This window comes from Esox lucius, chromosome 8 (assembly GCF_011004845.1).
Source record: "Esox lucius isolate fEsoLuc1 chromosome 8, fEsoLuc1.pri, whole genome shotgun sequence".
NCBI lineage: Eukaryota > Metazoa > Chordata > Actinopteri > Esociformes > Esocidae > Esox > Esox lucius.
Genome location: NC_047576.1, coordinates 21540453 through 21546557, shown reverse-complemented (window position 1 = coordinate 21546557; position 6105 = coordinate 21540453). Strand labels below are relative to the sequence as shown.

The 6105-nt window shown below is 39.9% G+C and overlaps 1 long non-coding RNA gene across 1 annotated transcript; it reads left to right on the top strand.

Moving 5' to 3' along the window:
- The first annotated feature begins 2549 nt into the window (after nucleotides 1–2549).
- Nucleotides 2550–3125, top strand: LOC105011844. Its single transcript, XR_828110.5, has 2 exons — nucleotides 2550–2872; nucleotides 2983–3125. It is a non-coding gene; the product is annotated as an uncharacterized LOC105011844 (long non-coding RNA).
- The last annotated feature ends 2980 nt before the right edge of the window (nucleotides 3126–6105 follow it).

Below are 6105 nucleotides of genomic sequence, written 5' to 3'. Positions count from 1 at the left end.
ATTTTCACCCACAGGACTGCCGCATACTGGAAGTTTTCCCTTTTCACACCATTCTTTGTAAACCCTAGAAATAGTTGTGTGTGAAAATCCCATTAACTGAGCAGATTGTGAAATACTCAGACCGGCCCGTCTGGCACCAACAACCATGCCACACTCAAAATTGCTTAAATCACCTTTCTTTCCAATTCCGACATTCAGTTTGGAGTTCAGGAGATTGTCTTGACCAGGACCACACCCCTAAATGCATTGAAGCAACTGCCATGTGATTGGTTGATTAGAAAATTGCATTAATGAGAAATTGAACAGGTGTTCCTAATAATCCTTTAGATGAGTGTAGAATAAGTCCTTGAATCAACAACTTTAGCCCCGATTTCGTTCAGGAAAAACATAGATTTTTCTTCCTCCTTTTCTCCCTCTACATTCAAGTCTCCGTGGCCTCTTATTATCATGTCATTACATTTATAAAATACAAAAAAACAAATATAAAAATATTGCAAATATATATATATATATATATATATAAAACCCACAACATCTGTGTGTGTTTACAGAGTACAGTGTACCAGTTTGATTCCTCCTGATCCTCTAGGGTGGTGTTTGGTATGGAAAAGGTGTTGGCTGATTTGATTTTTGCTAAAAGTGTTAGAATGACCTTTTCAGGACCAAAACGACACCCCTTTTACAGTCCAGTCGGTCTTTTTGGATATGACAAAACACATCACTTTCCTTCCTCCTACACCTCAAATGACTCACACCAATTACCATCAATGAACACCAGGGGGCAACATTAATCTATGTCCGTTTGTCCAACAGCTACTCACTGCTATTGCTGAATAACTTACATTTTTAATCTACCTTAATACTTTTTTAAATCTTTGTATTTTTGTTTTTCCACAGTCATTGGTTTAAAGTCTGCTTTGAGCCTACATTGCTGATAGAAAGAAAGATTGTTTATACCTATGAGCCTAAGAAGGATAACAGAACAGTTGCAGGAAAAACAGGCCACAACACTAAAATGTATTCTAAGTGATCACCATAAGATCCTCAAGTGAGTCTCTAACCCAGGGTAACATGAACAGGCAGCTCTTGCCCCAATAAATGTCAATGTGCATGGTTTATTAACTATCAGAAAGAGTTTCCACAAACCTATGAGGTCTGGAAAGAAGAAGCCTCCGCTCTCAAAAATAAATACTTATTGCAATATTGATGTTTTCCAGACAACACCTGGAACAATGTGCTCTTGACAGATGAGTGAAATGTGGGTGAAAACAAAACACTGCCTTTGAAAAGATGAACCCTTTACTAACCCTAAAGTATGATTCTGTGGGCAAATAGTTTGAAGCTGCTTTGCTGCCTCAGAGATTGGTCAGCTTGCCATCATTAATTCAAATGTAAATGTGGAGATTATCTGTCTAAGATTTAAATGAAAATCATATCCATGTGTTTATAATATTTGTAAAAGTTCTTGTAATGCCCCTTTCTGCCTTTATTTTCAAGATTTTGTCAGGGTATGTACACACTTATTACTTTGCAGCAGTGCAATGTGTGTCCTTGACCCAGAAGGTATGTCTGTTTGCTTTGCTGTAAAAAGTAATTGCCTTTTACCTGAAAGGGCTACTGAACTCACTGATAGACTGCATTTTCAATTTTCTCATTAACAAATACAGCTGCTATGATTGAAGACAAACAAGAGTTGCCTTTGGGCACTGGTTTGATGTAGGTGTCCAGTGTATTGTAAGGGGAGCATGTCAATTTAATTCTCCCTGTGTCCATTGTCCTTGTCAGTGTAAAACTTTTAGCAAGTTGAGTTCTCTCACCCCTAACATTCTCCTCCAATGGGTTTTGAGAAGGAGATGAGGAGAAAGAAAAGAAGAACCAAGGAGGAGGCAATTGAAATCTTCATTTTGTGTTGTCTTTCAAAAATGTACTTCAGTTTAGTTGCCGCAGTTGTGGGGTGGAGACCAGAGGTGGCAAAAAAAAGAGCTTAGGTAATGATGTTATGTTTGAACATTCCTTGAATGTAGGGAGAATCAGTTTGCGTTGTTACTCGATAGGCTGGAAGCCAGTGTTCAGAAGAGTGGTGTGACATGCAAGAACATGGGAAAGTTGAAAACCAGGATGAAGAGCAGCCCCATCTTCTTGAGGTTGAGCTTTGAAGTGGCGGGCAGAAACAACTAAAAAGAGATGACTGACAGACCTAGAATGGAGCCATGAGGGATGCTAGTAGTGACAGTAAACCCTGCAGACACGGTTCCGCTCCATGTCACATGGTAGGAGCTCCCTGCCAGAGAGGTGCAATTCCAAAGCGTGCCGACCCTGACACGCCCAGCCTGGAGAGTGTGATGGTTGACTGTGTCAAATGCAATAGGTAGATCTAGGAGGATGAGTACAGAGAAAAATTTGGCGTTGGCAGTGGGTCAGAGGTAGGGATAAGTATTGGTTGAGCGGCCATCTTGAAGCCTGTGAGGTTAGAGCTGAGGAGATTGTTCTGAAAAAGACAATATACAGAAGGGATGTCAGCTGTCATTTTTGACATCAGAGGGGTGAATGTTAGTTGCTTGAGGAAGTCCTCCTTAAAGTCAAAGACTATGCAGCCAGTGATTAGGTATGAGTTGATGATGGAAGTGAGAAATGGTACAATGTCTCTGTTACGGGTTGCTTCCCCTCCGCCCTGAGTCAGGTGGTTCGGTCCCTGTTTTGTTTTTTCACCTGGAGTGCTGGGGGTGTGTTCAGTAGGGCAAGGGGCGTGGCAGTGTCTTCACTGCAGAGCCATTCTTCGCAGCTGCACCTCATCCACATGATTCACTCCAGCAATATTTAAAACCGGGCTGATCACCTCTTCGGCGCCAGTTCGTTATCTACTACCCATGTGGTACTTGGCTTTCAGTTCTAGTTACTTACTATTATCATCCGTGTGCTCTATTTTGCCTTTGTTCCCTGAGTTTGTACTTACCCTGTGTTTCTCTCCTGTTACCTGCTCAGACCTGCTGCTTCCTCTGCTGCGCCTACTAGCTCCTGGCCTCACCACCCAGCCTTCACCGTCAGCTCTCCCCCAGCTTCGGACCTGCCTACACTGTTTTCTCTGAGTACCCTGGCTCTCCATTAAAACCTTTTTTTTGAACCTACCTTACGTGGTCTGTGTGATTTCTCTGTGTTCTGGGTCAGACGTACTCTAACAGACTCCAGATATGGTCTGGAGGAGGGAGAAGATGGGGCTAAAGGGGCTGAACTTCTGGGAAGGGGGCTCTATAAGGGGGCTGAGGAGAGTGGGGAAAAATAGGTTAAGGCCTAGACTTGTGTGAGGGACCAATGGACTGAACAGTGAGTTAATGAGGTACTGATATCATCAACCAATTTTTGAAAGTGGTTGACAATATCATCCACAGAGAGGCAAGATCGAGAGGAGGAGGTGAAAGATGGAGGAGAATGTGGTAACGAGGTTCCTTGGGTTAGAAGAAGCTTGAAATTTGATTTGATAAAAAGTGTCTTTAGTAACAGATACGTTGGAAGAGAAGATAGAAAGGATGGAGTGAAATAATAATTCATCAAAAAGTTTTGTTTTTCTCCTTTTTCACTCAGGTGCACGCATCATTTCATGCTCTCAATCATTATACTTAATTCAAGTAGTTTCATATCATGTACAAAACACAAAACAGTTAAGTACTTATAACCTGTAACAGATTAACATTAGGATGATGATTTATTGAAGTGTTGTCATTGAAATACTTTCAATTGGATTACTCAATACTTTACGTTACTGGGGTAGATGTTTAATGGATACAATCTTCCTTTAGCAGTTGGTATCATAGTCTGTGTGTTGTGTGTTTCTTGCCAAGACATTTTCATATGTGCCACAGGGACCCTGTAGAATTATGGAGAAGTGAGGGCCAAACATGGCTGTTGGAGATAATTGCATGTGAGAGTTGGCAGCTCTAGATTTCTGATTATAGGAGTGTACTGAGACATACTGGGTTTCTCACATTCCACAGTCAAACAGAATTATTACTTTAATATGAAAATACCCTTTTAGTCTTTTGTCTTTAGAGAAGTTGGTGATATATAGCAATGATATATAGCAATGTTAAACAGCCTGTTCACATTACCATGTAATAAATGAAAATAAATACTGGTACACTGTACTTTATTGTACAAATAAATCTTTCTATAAGGGCAAAGTGATGCAGTAATTGCATAAAGGAAGTGTGCATGTGCCAAATGAACAGCACTGCAGGAGTCTTCAATAGCCGTATGCCTGAGGGTTCTCATTAAATTATGTTTAGTCATACAGAACTTCACATCAACTACTCCCTGAGAACGTATGATATGTATGGGTATTGAATCCACTTAAAAAGTAAAGAGAACAATTTACAGTCTTTTATAATTATATATCTTTTTTTTTAATTGAGCCAATTTTTAACGGGTTAAGCTGATGGATTGAATTTTCATTTACAATAACTACCTGGGCAAAGGCAAGACAAGCCTTTGCCCAGTGGTATACTGGACTAATTGTGTTGGTAACTCAATTACAAGAGCAGTAAGTGAAGGAAAAGCAACCAACAAGTGCTACACATATGTGGGAATACAAAAACGTTGGTGAAGTATTCCAGGTGACTACCTCATGTATCTGTTTGAGAGAATGACAAGAGTGTGCGAAGCTGTCATAATGGTGGCTACTTTGAAGCATCTACGATATAAACTTATTTTGATTAATTTTAACACTTTTTTGGTTGCTACATGATTCTGTATGTGTTATTTCATAGTTTTGATATTTTCACTATTACTATTACTACAATGTTGGAAATAGTAAAAATAAAGGAATACCCTTGAATGAGTAGGTGTGTCAAAACTTGACTGGTACTGTATGTATACCTGCATGTATACGCACATATAGATAAGGTGCTTATTGGGTAAAGTGATTAGGTAGCAGCTCAGACAATTTATTTTGTAAGTAAGGAGGTAAGGAGTGATAGAATTGTCAAGATGACCAGTAGAGATGACCACTGTAAGGTAACTAGAGATGACCAATGTAAGGTATATAGAGATGACCAGTGTAAGGTATCTAGAGATGACCAGTGTAATGTATCTAGAGATGACCAGTGTAAGATATCTAGAGATGACCAATGTAAGGTATCTAAAGATGACCAGTGTAAGGTATCTAGAGATGACCAATGTAATGTATCTAGAGATGACCAGTGTAATGAATCTAGAGATGACCAGTGTAAGGTATCTAGAGATGACCAATGTAAGGTATATAGAGATGACCAGTGTAAGGTATCTACAGATGACCAATGTAAGGTATCTAAAGATGACCAGTGTAAGGTATCTAGAGATGACCAGTGTAATGTATCTACAGATGACCAATGTAAGGTATCTACAGATGACCAGTGTAAGGTATCTAGAGATGACCAGTGTAAGGTATCTACAGATAACCAATGTAAGGTATCTAGAGATGACCACTGTAATGTATCTAGAGATGACCAGTGTAAGGTATCTAGAGATGACCAGTGTAATGTATCTAGAGATGACCATTGTAACATATCTAGAGATGACCAGTGTAAGGTATCCAGAGATGACCAATGTAAGGTATCTAGAGATGACCAGTGTAAGGTATCTAGAGATGACCAGTGTAAGGTATCTAGAGATGACCAGTGTAAGATATCTAGAGATGACCAGTGTAATGTATCTAGAGATGACCAGTGTAATGTATCTAGAGATGACCAGTGTAAGGTATCTAGAGATGACCAGTGTAATGTATCTAGAGATGACCAGTGTAAGGTATCTAGAGATGACCAGTGTAAGATATCTAGAGATGACCAGTGTAAGGTATCTAGAGATGACCAGTGTAAGGTATCTAGAGATGACCAGTGTAAGGTATCTAGAGATGACCAGTGTTAGGTATCCAGAGATGACCAGTGTAAGGTATCTAGAGATGACCAGTGCAAGCTATCTAGAGATGACCAGTGTAAGCTATCTAGAGATGACCAGTGTAAGGTATCTAGAGATGACCAGTGTTAGGTATCCAGAGATGACCAGTGTAAGGTATCTAGAGATGACCAGTGCAAGCTATCTAGAGATGACCAGTGTAATGTATCTAGAGATGACCAG